We start from the raw sequence: 15,589 nt of genomic DNA, 5'->3' as shown, positions 1-15,589 counted from the left end.
CTGTACCAATTTACATTCACTCCAATAGTGCACAAGACTTCTTTTTTTCTCTACATTCTCACCAACATTTGTTTTTTCTTGTCTTTTTTGATAACAGCCATTCTGATAGGTGTGAGGTGATATCTCACACTGATATCTCAGTGTGGTTCTGATTTGCATTTCCCTGATGATTAGTGTTCTTTGGAAGGAATGATGCTGAAACTCCAGTACTTTGGCCACCTCATGCGAAGAGTTGACTCTTTCAAAAAGCCTCTGATGCTGGGAGGGATTGGGGGTAGGAGGAGAAGGGGACGACAGAGGATGAGATGGCTGGATGGCATCACTGACTCGATGGACGTGAGTCTGAGTGAACTCCGGGAGTTGGTGATGGACAGGGAGGCCTGGCGTGCTGCAATTCATGGGGTCGTAAAGAGTCGGACACGACTGAGCGACTGAACTGAACTGAACTGATGATTAGTGATGTTGAGCAACTTTTCATGTGCCTGTTGGCCATCTGCATGTCTTCTTTGGAAAAGTGTCTATTCAGGGCCTCTGTCCATTTTTAAATCAGATTGTTTGGGCTTTTTGATATTGCATTGTATGCATTCTTTATATATTTTGGATATTAACCCGTCATTACACATATCATTTGCAAATATCTTCTCCCATTTGGCAGGTTGCCATTTCATTTTGTTGATTGCTATCTTCAATGAGCAGAAGCTTTGTTGTTGGACAAGGTCCTGTTTGTTTATTTTTCTTTTGTTGCCCTTTCCTGATGAGACAGATCCAAAAAAATATTGCTAAGACCAATGTCAAAGAGCATCCTGCCTATGTTTTCTTCTAGTAGTCTTATGGTTTCAGACCTTACATTTAAGTCTTTAATCCATTTTGAGTTTATTTTTTTATACAGTGTAAGAAAATTGTCTAGTTTCATTCTTTTGCAAGTAGCTCTCTAACTTTAGCAACACCATTTATTAAAGATACTGTCTTCTCCCCACTGTATATTCTTGCCTCCTTTGAGGCAAGATTAATTGACCATGTAAGTGTGGATTTATTTCTGAACTCTCTATTTCATCATTGATCTATGTGTCTGTTTTTGTATCAGTACCATATTATTTTGATTATTATACCTTTGTGGTATAGTTCGAAATAAAGGAAGAAGTAAAACTGTCACTATTTTCAGATGAAATGAAACTATATATAGAAAAAACTAAAGATTTCACAATAAACTACTAGAACTAATAAATGAATTCAGTAAAGTTACAGGATACAAAATACACAAAAATCTGTTCCATTTCTATACACTAACAACCACGCTACCACATATATATACTGCTATATATAAAATAGAAAATCAATCAGGACCTACTGTATAGCATAAGGAACTCTGCTCAATATTCTATAATAAACTATATGGAAAAACAATCTGAAAAAGAATAAATATATGTATACGTATAAATGACTCACTTTGCTGTACACTGGAAACTAATACAACATTGTAAGTCAACCATACTCCAATATACAATAAAAATTAAATTTAAAAAACTGACCAAGCCTGGACAGATTAACCCTAAGTTCTACAGTAAAATCTATTAGTCAACAATCTCTCCCTCCACTTCCTCTCCATAGCTTCTAAACATAGGTTTTCAGTGCCTCACTCTCGTGAGACAGACAACCAAGGAAGGCCAGGCATTTTTTTTTCTTTTTAAATTTATTTATTTTTTAATTGAAGGATAATTACTTCACATAATTTTGTTGTTTTCTGTCAAATATCAACATGAATCTGCCATAGGTATATATATGTCCCCTCCCTCTTGAACCTCCCTCCCGTCTCCCTCCCCATCCCATCCCTCTAGGTTGATACAGAGCCCCTGTTTGAATTCCCTGAGACATACAGCAAATTCCCATTGCCTATTTTACACATGGTAATGTGCTCAATATTGCTCTTATTAGAGAAATGCAAATCAAAACTACAATGAGATAACATCTCACTCCAGTCAGAATGGCCATCATCAAAAAGTTCACAATAAATGCTGGAGAGGATATGGAGAAAAAGGAACCCTCTTTGAGCTCTTGGTGGGAATGTAAATTGATACAGCCACTATGGAAGATGGTATGGAGATAAAACCACGATATGACCCAGCAATCCCACTCCTAGGCATATACCCTGAGGAAATCAAAATTGAAAAGGCCAGGTATTTTAAGAACATCTCCATGATGGAAGACAAAAAAATAAACAAGAAGAAAGAAGAACTTTAAAAATACTATCTGATAGAGAAATTAAGAAAACCCATCTGCAATTGCATCAAAAAGAATACATTTAATCAAGGAGGTGAAAGACTTACACTCTGAAAACTACAAGGCAATTGATAAAATTAAAGATGACACAAATGGGAAAATACACTGTGCTCATAGATTCAAACAGTTAATCGTTAAAATTTCCATACTACACACAGCAATCTACAGATTTAATGCAATTCCTACCAAAATACTCATGGCATTTTTCACAGAGCTAGAACAAATAAACCTAAAATTTGTATGGATGCACAAAAACCCTGAATAACCAATGCAATCTTGAGAAAGAACAACAAAGCTGCAAGTATCACAGCTCCTTTTAAAGTCTGTAACTTTTAAGAAAACAAGGGTGCTAGGAGCAGGATAAACCATGGTTGAAAATACATGGTTTCTTTAAAAAAAAAAAAATCAGTATAGACTTCCTAATTGCGCTACTTATAGCAACTATAAAGTTAGCAATTTGAGAGAGCTTTCAATTAGGCATAACATAGTGTTAGTTTTAGCTACTGGAAATAGATATGAAGTATGAATCACTTTCTTAACAGAAATGTAGGCTAAATGTATCCATCACAGATTTTAAGAATTTCACCAAATTTCTTCTTAGCCACATTTTGCATACTGACACTGAGACATCAGTAAACAGGATGAACTAGCCAATTTCTGTCTTTGCAAATGAGTCCAAATGGACTATAGTTTATAATGTCAGTGGAATTGACACAGCAGATGGACAACTGCACTTATGACAGATTGCAACATGCCTGATTACAAAATAATTCGTTGCTGAATAGGCCTCATCACCAGCAGAAGTTCTCACGGAGAAAGTTTCTTTAGAACCAAATAAACATAAAGCAAGAGTTATCAGGAAGCATTATCTGAGTCTCCATGTGTCATTTTCCAGATGTTAATGAGGTACAATAAAAGAAGGCTCTCTTAGAAAAAAAATTCCTGGAACAAGTTACTCTCGCCCTTCTGATGTAAGCTGTGGGAGAAGAGCTGTTCAAATGTCTGGCCAACCAGGAAATGCAAAACATGACTTTGCCCTCTATGAGCTACTGGCGGGATTTTAGATTCAGGTAACCTCTTTGTTATTGATTAATGATGTGTAGAATTCAGGTAAGTTCTATGAATATTTCATATTATTAGTAATATAACAAATATGGGAATATCTATTGCATCAACATTCCTTATCTGCACCACCATGGCTTGCAAGTGCTTGCAATGGCTATATTTTAAAATATGTTGAAAGTAACAACATATAACACTTTTTTAGTTTCTAACATATAGAATTTTCAAAATCCTAATCTTTTTAATCCTTAATCTTCTGTGAAAGGACTCAATATCTCTGAATTGTGCTCTACCAACACTTCCGTGCCTCATGCTACTATCTTATCTTCTTGTCACTGGAAAGGAGTCAGGTGGATACTCTACTTCCAGCCTTTTAAAACCCAGAGGCATCTCTGTATTTGGAATGCACTGTTGAGTTGCCTGTCTCCTGAAAATACTGGTAATTCCCAGGTACATTTTTCCTTCAGTCTCTATTTCCTATGGTACAACTGTGCAAATTGGAATTCTGGTCCTGGGTATCCATTCCACATCCCCCAAATTTCAAAAATCTATCACAAATAAATAGATAAAAAGACAATTAACTATAACATATACACATACTTTGTGCAAACTTTTATTCATAGGTAAAATCAAATACCACTTACTATCAATATATAAATCAGTGTTAATTATCCCTCAGTATAATCATATCTTTGCACTATTAGTGGGTTGCTATTCCTTCCTGCACTGTCTTGCACCTGTTAATCTTTCCCTTACCATAAAGGCAGCTTTGATAGTTTTCCATGCTCTGATTCAGAGGAAGAATAGGCATACAGGTAAGAACAAAGAAGTCAATTAAATTTTTGAATGGATTTTTATAAATTTACATGAGACAATACTTTGATCTTTAAGGGCCAAGAATATGAAGGAAAAGAAAAAGGATTTTGAAGCTTCAAACAACAGTAATCATTTTATTATTACTCATAGCTTCTATGGATCAGAATTCTAGGAAAGGTTGGGATATGCAGCTCCATCTTACTGGTGTTGCATGCCTTTGCAGTCAGATAATGGTGGGAAGGTGCCCACAGATTCCTTCAAAAGGTAGAGCCCAATCTTTATCCCCTTACGTGTGGGTTTACCTTAGTGTCTCACTTCTAATAAATGGAACAAAATAGAAGCAACAATGTGTAACCTCTGAAATTAGGTCATTAAAAGCATTGCAGCTTCCTCACTCTTGGATCACTTGCTCTTCAGGAAGCCAGTTGGCCTGTGCTTGAGGACACTTAAGCAGCTCTATGGAAAGGTCCATATGGTAGGAATTGAAGCCTCCAGCCAACAGCCAGGAATGAAGTCTTTTGCCTGGAACTAGATCTTTTAGTCTCAGTCAAGCCTTCAGAGGACTGAAGCCCCAGTCAACATCTTTATATCAACCTCATGAGAATCCCTAAGAAAATCACCCATCTAAGCCACTCTTGAATTCCTGATCCATAGAAACTGGGAAAGAATAAATGCTTGCTGTTTTAAGACACTACATTTTGGGGGTAATTAATTTGTTACACAGCAATAGATAACTAGTTAGGAGGGGAAGCTGGAGCAGCTGGGGGCTCTCCAATCATCCTTCATTTTTTATGTTCTCAGTACTTCTCTACGTGGTTTATCTGGGCTAGTTTGGGCTTTATCACTCTATGGCAACTGGACTGCATATATGATGGCTGAATACTTGTTGGCTGATAGGCCTTTTATAATCTATCTTTAGAAGTCACATAGCACCACTTTCTGCATACTTTATCGGTTAAAGAAGTCACACAACAGTGGGAGGACAATTAGAGACTAAGGAAAAAGCATAAAATGTCTGATGAAATAAAAGCTATGTTTTAACACACACAAAAAAGTAGCCACAAAACCTGTCCAGTGTCAAAGGGAGGAGTCACGCAGCTCCGTCTCTTAATGAAAGGAGTGGCAAGTTGTATTGTATGAAGAACATTTTGGATAGGAAATACTATTACAGCCATCTTTAGAAAATGCAATTTTCTACATTATAAGCTTTCCACACTTTAAGCCAAGTACCACATCAAAAAAAAAAAAGGCATTTGAATAACAGATTAGCAGAGTTATAAATTTAGGAGTCATCAGTGTATAGAGAGCAACTGTAGCCACTGGGAATGCATAGCCACGTAGGGAGAGGATAGTGTGAGGAAGAAATGTAGGCCTTAGAGGTCACTGTGAAGACCTCTGAAATTTAGGAGCCAGGCCAGCTAAGAAGCAAATTGAGAGGTAGCAGGAATTTCAGAGTATTTTATGTCAAAGTCAATAAAAGAGGAGTACTCAAAGAACAATGCAGTCATTTCAGGAGCAAATGCTGCTGAAAATTAAACTAAATGATAGATTATTTTCATGGGATTTAGCAATGTGGAGGTTGTTAATGATTTTCAGGGGCATGTTGGAGGCACAAGCTAGACTAAAATGGTTGAAAACATAAAAGAAAGAATAAGCATAGTCCCAGGAGGGAGATGAGATCATAAAGCACAAAAGAATGGATTAGCCTTGAATAAGAGAAGGAACATCTGTAGGATTGGAGGAAAGGAGTTTAGGATGAGCTCGGATGAGCACATAAGCAGGGGCAGGGTAGGGGCAGCAGGTTATCAAGGAAGTTAATGCTTAAAAGTCTCTGGTAAAAGGTCATTTGTTGAAGAGGGGGTAGAACGAATCGCTCTTAAGAGTCTGAGAAGGTTGAAGGCCTGTTGCCAAGGAAATGACAGACTTACTCACTGCAAACCTATAGTGTATAATCTACGGCTTTAAAAAAGTTCATTGACTTGAATTTAACTTTTTGTTTAAATAATAATAAAAAGAAGTTAAATCAACTATGTTGATTTTTACTTTAAATTTAATAAAAATAAAATAGCTATATAATATCAGATTTTCCTACCAAGTGAATATGAAAATAGTAGGAAAACTCTGGTCACTTATTTTATTTTACCTTCAGGTATAAGCCTCCTATGCTAGGAAAATCTAATTTCTAAATGCTTAATTTGATTTATTACTTTATAAAAGTGTAGTTGCAGTAAGGAGAGACATAAGAAAGGTCTAAAAGCAGGAAATTATAGGTTTATTTTCATTTTTACCCATTGCAAGAGACATACTGCTTATACTGTACCTACTATGATCTTTTCAAATGACATAGCTATTTATAACATTATATATGAGACACCATTATATCATATTTTCCTCCCACAGTTGTTCTACAATGGTAAAGCAGCATGGGTTCCTTCTCAGCCGAGACTCGTGTGAAAATTTATTACAGACTCATGATCAAGAGTGTTCTCAACAGAGAATGACTCCACAGCACATGGCTCTTTGGCAAAGGAAAAAAAAAAGACTTCAGTATCTTTTGCAGCGTCTGAAAATGGGCTCCTGTTCAACAAAAATGAGCTTATCCAATTACAGTGGAAATAGAAAAAGGATTTTTACCTCTGGACAATGGCTGTAAGAACCTTATGTCTTGCTACACCAGGTTGAACCAACACAGACCAAAATTCAGCATAAATGTAAACTTCTGGTAAGAAACACAGACACAGGAAAAAGATTTTAGTGATACTCTCCTGCTGCAGCCACATACCTTTCTTACCCTAGGTTTGCTAAAATAAACATAATACAGCTGTAGTGGCTACAATTATATGGTTATATATAATAATAATATTCTCAAGTCTGAACACATAATCCTGTTATTCCCAATTTCATCAAATTAACTATTATATATTACATGTCTTCATCAGGTCTGTCCACTTAAGGTGCAGTTGTTATAATAAATATTATTATGCTCTGGAATTTAATTTACTATGGTGTATTTAATATAAGGTAGACATTCTTTATGAAACAGAAACAGATTCACAGACATAGAGAACAGACTTGTGTTCACCAAAGGGGAGAGGGGAAGTGGGGAAAAGATTGAGATTTGGGGATTAGCAAATGCAAACTATTATTAATTGAATGAATAAAAAAAGTTCTACTGTATAGCATGGACAGAGGAGCCTAGCAGGCTACAGTCCATAGGGTCACCAAGAGTAGGACACTATATAGCACAGGAAACTATATTCAACATCTTGCAATAAACCATAATGGAAAAGAATATGAAAAAGAATGTGTGAATCATTCTGCTGAAATATACAACAGAAATACAGCAGAAATAATACAACATTGTAAATCAACTATATGTCAATAAAGTAAATTTTAAATATATATATCTAATATAGATTCTCTTAAGTACATATTATAAGACTAGACTGATAGTTCAGGTAATTGCAGAAAGAAATAGCTGAAGAAATAGTATTTCCTATTGGGTTTAGACTTTGCCTGTAACAATTTCAGGTCAAGGAAACCCTTTAGCTTGCATGTATCTATACATTTCTGTTACATGTATATATATTTTTTTAATTTTTATTTTTACTTTATTTTACTTTACAATACTGTATTGGTTTTTGCCATACATTGACATGAATCCAGCACGGGTGTATATGCGTTCCCAAACATGAACCCCCCTCCCACCTCCCTCCCCATTACATCTCTCTGGGTCATCACCGTGCACCAGCCCCAAGCATGCTATATCCCTGTTACATGTATATTAAGGGTATCCAGTGAACCCTTAAGTAAGAAGCCATATCACTTTTTCTAGTGCTTGAAACACTTTGCCCAAAAACATGAAAACAGACCAATTTCCAAGGAGTTTAAAAAAAAACAAAGGCTTAGAACAATGGAACTTAAAATATCCCTTTTCATACCTTTCAGCAATAGACTGCCTTTATGAAATACAAAGTTTTAAAAGGTATTCATTGAAATAGGGTTGTTGTCCTAACAAATCCTACTCAACATTCAAATAAGGCAAAAATTCTCTTTTCCTGCTTTTTATCCTTTGCTGTTATGATGGGTAAATACAAATAATAATATCTGACACTTCTGAAAATCTACTATTGGTCAGATATTTTTCAGAGTGCTTTGACTAAGCAAGACCAATGAAGAACGGTCCATCTTTCCTAATATCTGCAATTTAGAGCAATCTGAGGAAACCAAGTGATTTCCATACTCACAGAAAACCAGTCAATCTAATCACACTAGGACCACAGCCTTGTCTAACTCAATGAAACCAAGCCATGCCTGCAGGGCAACCCAAGACAGGTGGGCCACGGTGGAGAGGTCTGACAGAATGTGGTCCACTGGAGAAGGGAATGGCAAGCCACTTCAGCATTCTTGCCTTGAGAACCCCATGAACAGTATGAAAAGGCAAAATGATAGGATACCAAAAGAGGAACTCCCCGGGTCATTAGGTGCCCAATATGCTATTGGAGATCAGTGGAGAAATAACTCCAGAAAGAATGAAGGGATGAAGCCAAAGCAAAAACAATACCCAGCTGTGGCTGTGACTGGCGATAGAAGCAAGGTGCGATGCTGTAAAGAGCAATATTGCATAGGAATCTGGAATGTCAGGTCCATGAATCAAGGCAAATTGGAAGTGGTTAAACAAGAGATGGCAAGGGTGAACATTGACATTCTAGGAATCAGCGAACTAAAATGGACTGGAATGGGTGAATTTAACTCAGATGACTATTATATCTACTACTGTGGGCAGGAATCCCTCAGAAGAAATGGAGTAGCCATTATGGTCAACAAAAGAGTCCAAAATGCAGTATTGGATGCAGTCTTAAAAACGACAGAATGATCTCTGTTCATCTCCAAGGCAAACATTCAATATCACAGTTATCCTAGTCTATGCCCCAGCCAGTAACGCTGAAAAAGCTGAAGATGAACGGTTTTATGAAGACCTACAAGACCTTTTAGAATTAACACCCAAAAAAGATGTCCTTTTCATTATAGGGGACTGGAATGCAAAAGTAGGAAGTCAAGAAACACCTTGAGTAACAGACAAATTTGGCCTTGGAATGCGGAATGAAGCAGGGCAAAGACTAACAGAGTTTTGCCAAGAAAATGCACTAGTCATAGCAAACACCCTCTTCCAACAACACAAGAGAAGACTCTACACATGGATATCACCAGATAGTCAACACCGAAATCAGCTTGATTATATTCTTTGCAGTCAAAGATGGAGAAGCTGTATACAGTCAACAAAAACAAGACCAGGAGCTGACTGTGGCTCAGATCATGAACTCCTTATTGCCAAATTCAGACTTACATTGAAGAAAGTAGGGAAAACCGCTAGACCATTCAGGTATGACTTAAATCAAATCCCTTATGATTTTACAGTGGAAGTGAGAAATAGATTTAAGGGCCTAGATCTGATAGATAGAGTGCCTGATGAACTATGGATGGAGGTTCATGACATTGTACAGGAGACAGGGATCAAGACCATCCCCATGGAAAAGAAATGCAAAAAAGTAAAATGGCTGTCTGGGGAGGCCTTACAAATAGCTATGAAAAGAAGAGAGGCAAAAAGAAAAGGAGAAAAGGAAAGATATAAGCATCTGAATTCAGAGTTCCAAAGAATAGCAAGGAGAGATAAGAAAGCCTTCCTCAGTGATCAATGCAAAGAAATAGAGGAAAACAAAAGAATGGGAAAGACTAGAGATCTCTTCAAGAAAATTAGAGATACCAAGGGAACATTTCATGCAAAGATGGGCTCGATAAAGGACAGAAATGGTATGGACTTAACAGAAGCAGAAGATATTAAGAAGAGGCAGCAAGAATACACAGAAGAACTGTACAAAAAAGACCTTCACGACCCAGATAATCATGATGATGTGATCACTAATCTAGAGCCAGACATCTTGGAATATGAAGTCAAGTGGGCCTTAGAAAGCATCACTATGAACAAAGCTAGTGGAAGTGATGGAATTCCAGTTGAGCTGTTTCAAATCCTGAAAGATGATGCTGTGAAAGTGCTGCACTCAGTATGCCAGCAAATTGGGAAAACTCAGCTGTGGCCACAGGACTGGAAAAGCTCAGTTTTCATTCAATCCCAAAGAATGGCAATGCCAAAGAATGCTCAAACTACTGCACAATTGCACTCATCTCACATGCTAGTAAAGTAATGCTCAAAATTCTCCAAGCCAGGCTTCAGCAATACGTGAACCGTGAACTTCCTGATGTTCAAGCTGGTTTTAGAAAAGGCAGAGGAACCAGAGATGAAATTGCCAACATCTGCTGGATCATGGAAAAAGCATGAGAGTTCCAGAAAAACATCTATTTCTTCTTTATTGACTCTGCCAAAGCCTTTGACTGTGTGGATCACAATAAAATGTGGAAAATTCTGAAAGAGATGGGAATATCAGACCACCTGACCTGCCTCTTGAGAAATCTGTATGCAGGTCAGGAAGCAACAGTTAGTACTGGACATGGAACAACACACTGGTTCCAAATAGGAAAAGGAGTATGTCAAGGCTGTATATTGTCACCCTGCTTATTTAACTTATACGCAGAGTACATCATGAGAAACGCTGGACTAGAAGAAACACAAGCTGGAATTAATATTGCCGGGAGAAATATCAATAACCTCAGATATGCAGATGATACCACTCTTATGGCAGAAGGTGAAGAGGAGCTAAAAAGCCTCTTGATGAAACTGAAAGAGGAGAGCAAAAAAGTTGGCTTAAAGCTCAACATTCAGAAAACGAAGATCATGACATCCGGTCCCATCACTTCATCGGAAATAGATGGGGAAACAGTGGAAACAGAGTCAGACTTTATTTTGGGGGACTCCAAAATCACTGCAGATGGTGACTGCAGCCATGAAATTAAAAGACGCTTACTCCTTGGAAGAAAAGTTATGACCAACCTAGATGGCATGTTCAAAAGCACAGACATTACTTTGCCAACTAAAGTCCATCTAGTCAAGGCTATGGTTTTTCCTGTGGTCATGTATGGATGTGAGAGTTGGACTGTGAAGAAGGCTGAGCACCGAAGAATTGATGCTTTTGAACAGTGGTGTTGGAGAAGACTCTTGAGAGTCCCTTGGACTGCAAGGAGATCCAACTAGTCCATTCTGAAGGAGATCAGTCCTGGGATTTCTTTGGAAGGAATGATGCTAAAGCTGAAGCTCCAGTACTTTGGCCACCTCATGAGAAGAGTTGACTCATTGGAAAAGACTCTGATGCTGGGAGGGATTGGGGGCAGGAGGAGAAGGGGACGACAGAGGATGAGATGGCTGGATGGCATCACTGACTCGATGGACGTGAGTCTGAGTGAACTCCGGGAGATGGTGATGGATAGAGAGGCCTGGCGTGCTGTGATTCATGGGGTTGCAAAGAGTCGGACACAACTGAGTGACTGGACTGAACTGAACTGAACTGAACTGAACTTTCATTACGTTGGTAATTATGAGCAAGTTCCATGAGCAACTGAAATAATTTAGTAAATTTGTTTTGTACCAAGACACATTGAAAAAAAAAAAAACTAGTATTTTGTAAGCTCCTTAATACTTTGTCTCTCGATCTCTGCCCCGTTTCTGTTCCCTATGCCTTGCATAGGGCTCAACACAAAGGACAGGCTCGTGAAGGTCTGCTCAATGAAAGGAAGGAATGGATGTATCACAAACATGCAAACTCTTGAAAGCTACAAAGGTAACACAAATTCCCTGTTTCTTTCTGTCATTGCACATTCTGTGCAAGGGAATTAGATATACATCGAATAAAAGAGCAAAGAATTAATCAATTAGTCGTTAAATGTTAGAGGGCCTTTCACACTGGAATTTCAAAGCATAATCCCTTTGGTTTCAATATTCTTGAGGCTTGTCAATTGTCTACCACAGCTTATCACTAACGAATTCAAGCCACAGAATTCCCATCTACTCTTGTAGCTACTGGTCTGGAAAGGGAAAAAAAATAAATCTTGCTGAACAATAAGGACATCTGCTGGTTAAAATGGAACACTCCTATCCTTGAAATGCTGCAACTAGATGGACAAGATTTGGGTAACAAAGTTTAGAATAATGCTGAACATGTGATATGTTCAAATAACCTCCTTCTAAGTAGAGTAATTATAAAGGTAACATTTGCTTGGTTCATTCCAGAGTTGTGCAAGTAGGGACACTATATGAAAAAAGACTGAGCTCTCCCGCCAAAGAATTGTTGTTGTTCAGTCACTAAGTGTCTGACTCTATGATCCCTTGGAATGTCGTACACCAGGCTTCCCTGTCCTTTGCTATCTCCTGGAGTTTGCTCAGATTAATGCCCATTGAGATGGTGATGCTATCTAACCATCTCACCCTCTGCTGCCCCCTTCTTCTTTTGCCTTCAGTCTTTCCCAGTATTAGGGTCTTATTTCCAATAAGTCAGCTCTTTGCATCAGATGGCCAAAGCATCGGAGATTCAGCTTCAGCTGAATCCTTCCAGTGAATATTCAGGGTTGATTTCCTTTAGGATTGACTGGTTTGATGTCCTTGTAGTCCAAGGGGTTCTCAAGAGTCTTCTTCAGCACCACAGCTTAAAAGCATCAATTCTTTAGCACTCAGCCTTCACAGTCAAGCTAGATTTAGAAAAGGCAGGGGAACCAGAGATCAAATTGCCAACATCTGCTGGATCATGGAAAAAGCGACAGAATTCCAGAAAAACATCTATTTTTGCTTTATTGACTATGCCAAAGCCTTTGACTGTGTGGATCACAACAAACTGTGGAAAATTCTGAAAGAGATGGGAATATCAGACCACCTGGCCTGCCTCTTGAGAAACTTATATACAGGTCAGGAAGCAACAGTTAGAACTGGACATGGAACAACAGATTGGTTCCAAATCAGGAAAGGAGTATGTCAGGCTGTATATTGTCACGCTGCTTATTTAACTTGTATGCAGAGTACATCATTAGAAACGCTGGGCTGGAGGAAGCACAAGCTGGAATCAAGATTGCCGGGAGAAATATCAATAACCTCAGATATGCAGATGACACCACACTTATGGCAGAAAGCAAAGAACTGAAGAGCCTCTTGATGAAAGTGAGAGAGGAGAGTGGAAAAGTTGTCTTAAAGCTCAACATTCAGAAAGCTAAGAACATGGCATCTGGTCCCATCACTTCATGGCAAATAGATGGGGAAACAGTGGAAACAGAGACTGATTTTATCTTTTTGGGCTCCAAAATCACTGCAGATGGTGACTACAGCCATGAAATTAAAAGATGCTTGCTCCTTGGAAGAAAAGTTATGACCAACCTAGACAGAATATTAAAAAGCAGAGACATTACTTTGCCAACAAAAGGTCATCTAGTCAAAGCTATGGCTTTTCCAGTAGTCATGTGTGGATGTGAGAACTGGACTATTAAGAAAGCTGAGTGCTGAAGAATTAATGCTTTTGAACTGTGGTGTTGGAGAAGACTCTTGAGGGTCCCTTGGACAGCAAGGAGCTCCAATCAGTCCATCCTAAAGGAAATCAGTCCTGAGTATTCATTGGAAGGACTGATGCTTAAGCTGAAACTCCAATACTTTGGCCACCTGATGTGAAGAACTGACTCATTGGAAAAGACTCTGATGATGGGAAAGACTGAAGGCAGGAGGAGAGGGGGATAACAGAGGAAGAGATGGCTGGACAGCATCACCAACTCAATGGACATGAGTTTGAGTAAACTCCGGCAGTTGGTGGTGGACAGGGAAGCCTGGTGTGCTGCAATCCATGGGGTCGCAAAGAGTCTGACACGACTGAGCAACTGAACTGAACTGAACTTCATGGTCCAATTCTCACATCTGTACATGACTACTGGAGAAACCATAGCTTTGACTATACAGGCCTTTGTTGGCAAAGTGATGTCTTTGCTTTTTAATATGCTAAGTTTGTCATAGCTTTCCTTTCAAGGAGAAAGTGTCTTTTCATTTCATGGCTGCAGTCACCAGCCACAGTGATTTTGGAGCCCAAGAAAATAAAATCTGTTACTGCTTCCACTATTTCCCCATCTACTTGCCATCCAGATGTCATGATCTTAGTTGTTTGAATGTTGAGTTGTAAGTCAGCTTTTTCACTCACCCCTTTCACCCTCATCAAGAGGCTCTGTAGTTCCTCTTCACTTTCTGCCATTAAAGTGATATAATCTGTATAACTGAGGTTGTTACTTCTCCAGGAAATCTTGGTTCCAGCTTGTGATTCATCCAGCCCTCCATTTCACATGATACTCAGCATATAAGTTAAATAAGCAGGGTGACATGCTTCCCTGATAGCTCAGTTGGTAAAGAATCCGTCTGCAATGCAGGAAACCTTGGTTCAATTCCTGGGTCGGGAAGATTTGCTGGAGAAGGGATAGGCTACCCACTCTAGTATTCTTGGGTTTCCCTTGTGGCTCAGCTGGTAAAGAATCTTCCTACAATGCGGGAAGACCTGGGTTTGATCCCTGGGTTGGGAAGATCCCCTTGAGAAAGGAATGGCTATCCACTCCAGTATTGTGACCTGGAGAATTCGGTGGACTGTACAGTCCATGGAGTCACAAAGAGTCAGACACGACTGAGTGACTCTCACTCAACATACAGCCTTATGGTACTTCTTTCCCAATTTGGAACCAGTCTGTTGTTCTATATCTGGTTTTCACTGTTGCTTCCTGACCTGCATACAGGTTTCTCAGGATACAGGTAAGATGGTCTGGTATTCCCATCTCTTTAAGAATTTTCCACAATTTGTTGTGATCCACACAGTCAACAGCTTTAGCACAGTCAATGAACCCAATGTTTTTCTGGATTTCCCTTGCTTTCCCTATAATCCAACAAATGTTGGCAATTTGATCTCTGATTCCTCTGCCTTTTCTAAATCCAGCTTGTACATCTAGAAGTTCTCGGTTCACATACTGAAGCCTCGTTTGAAGAAGTTTGAGCATAACATGAACAGTATGAACAAAAGTTCAGAACAGAACAGAAATGGCTAGATTTCTGATCTGATTTCTGATCTTCAGGTCTAAGACAGAAGTATCTCTGAACTCAGCAAACATTTTAAGTGTCTGTTAAGGTGCTGTACCAGGTGTTGGAAAACTGAAGCTGTAAGACAAAGCAGAGGTGGCAGATGGTCCAGCCACCTCTGGGCACATGCCCAGTTCCAGCCTCAGAGGAAGGGGGTTAAACTCAGTTAACATCTGTGAGAGACCAAATCTATTACTTACCAGCACTGTGCTCTCACCATTTTGTAAATGTTATAGGCCAGCTGCTTCCTTACAAATGCATTCTTTCCTACACTAGCTGGACAGATGCCTTCCTCCCTCCTGTCCCCTTCTCAACTTTCCAGTCCCTGCTGAAGTGTCTCCTGAGAAAGCCCAACCTGGAACTCCCTACATGAAGTTCACCTTCAGAGAACTCCATTTGTAT

The 15,589-nt window shown here is 38.8% G+C and overlaps 1 protein-coding gene across 1 annotated transcript in view; it reads right to left on the bottom strand.

Moving 5' to 3' along the window:
- LOC138439802 (uncharacterized) overlaps nucleotides 1-15,589 on the bottom strand; it is a 96,070-nt gene that overhangs the window by 75,053 nt on the left and 5,428 nt on the right. The window contains exon 4 of the mRNA XM_069588887.1: nucleotides 6,790-6,874. The gene's annotated coding sequence lies outside the window, so the exon portion shown is untranslated. The remainder of the gene's footprint in view (nucleotides 1-6,789; nucleotides 6,875-15,589) is intronic.

This window comes from Ovis canadensis, chromosome 4 (genome assembly GCF_042477335.2).
Source record: "Ovis canadensis isolate MfBH-ARS-UI-01 breed Bighorn chromosome 4, ARS-UI_OviCan_v2, whole genome shotgun sequence".
Taxonomy (NCBI): domain Eukaryota; kingdom Metazoa; phylum Chordata; class Mammalia; order Artiodactyla; family Bovidae; genus Ovis; species Ovis canadensis.
The sequence above is the reverse complement of the archived record's forward strand: the minus strand, read 5'-3'. Positions and strand labels throughout refer to the sequence as shown.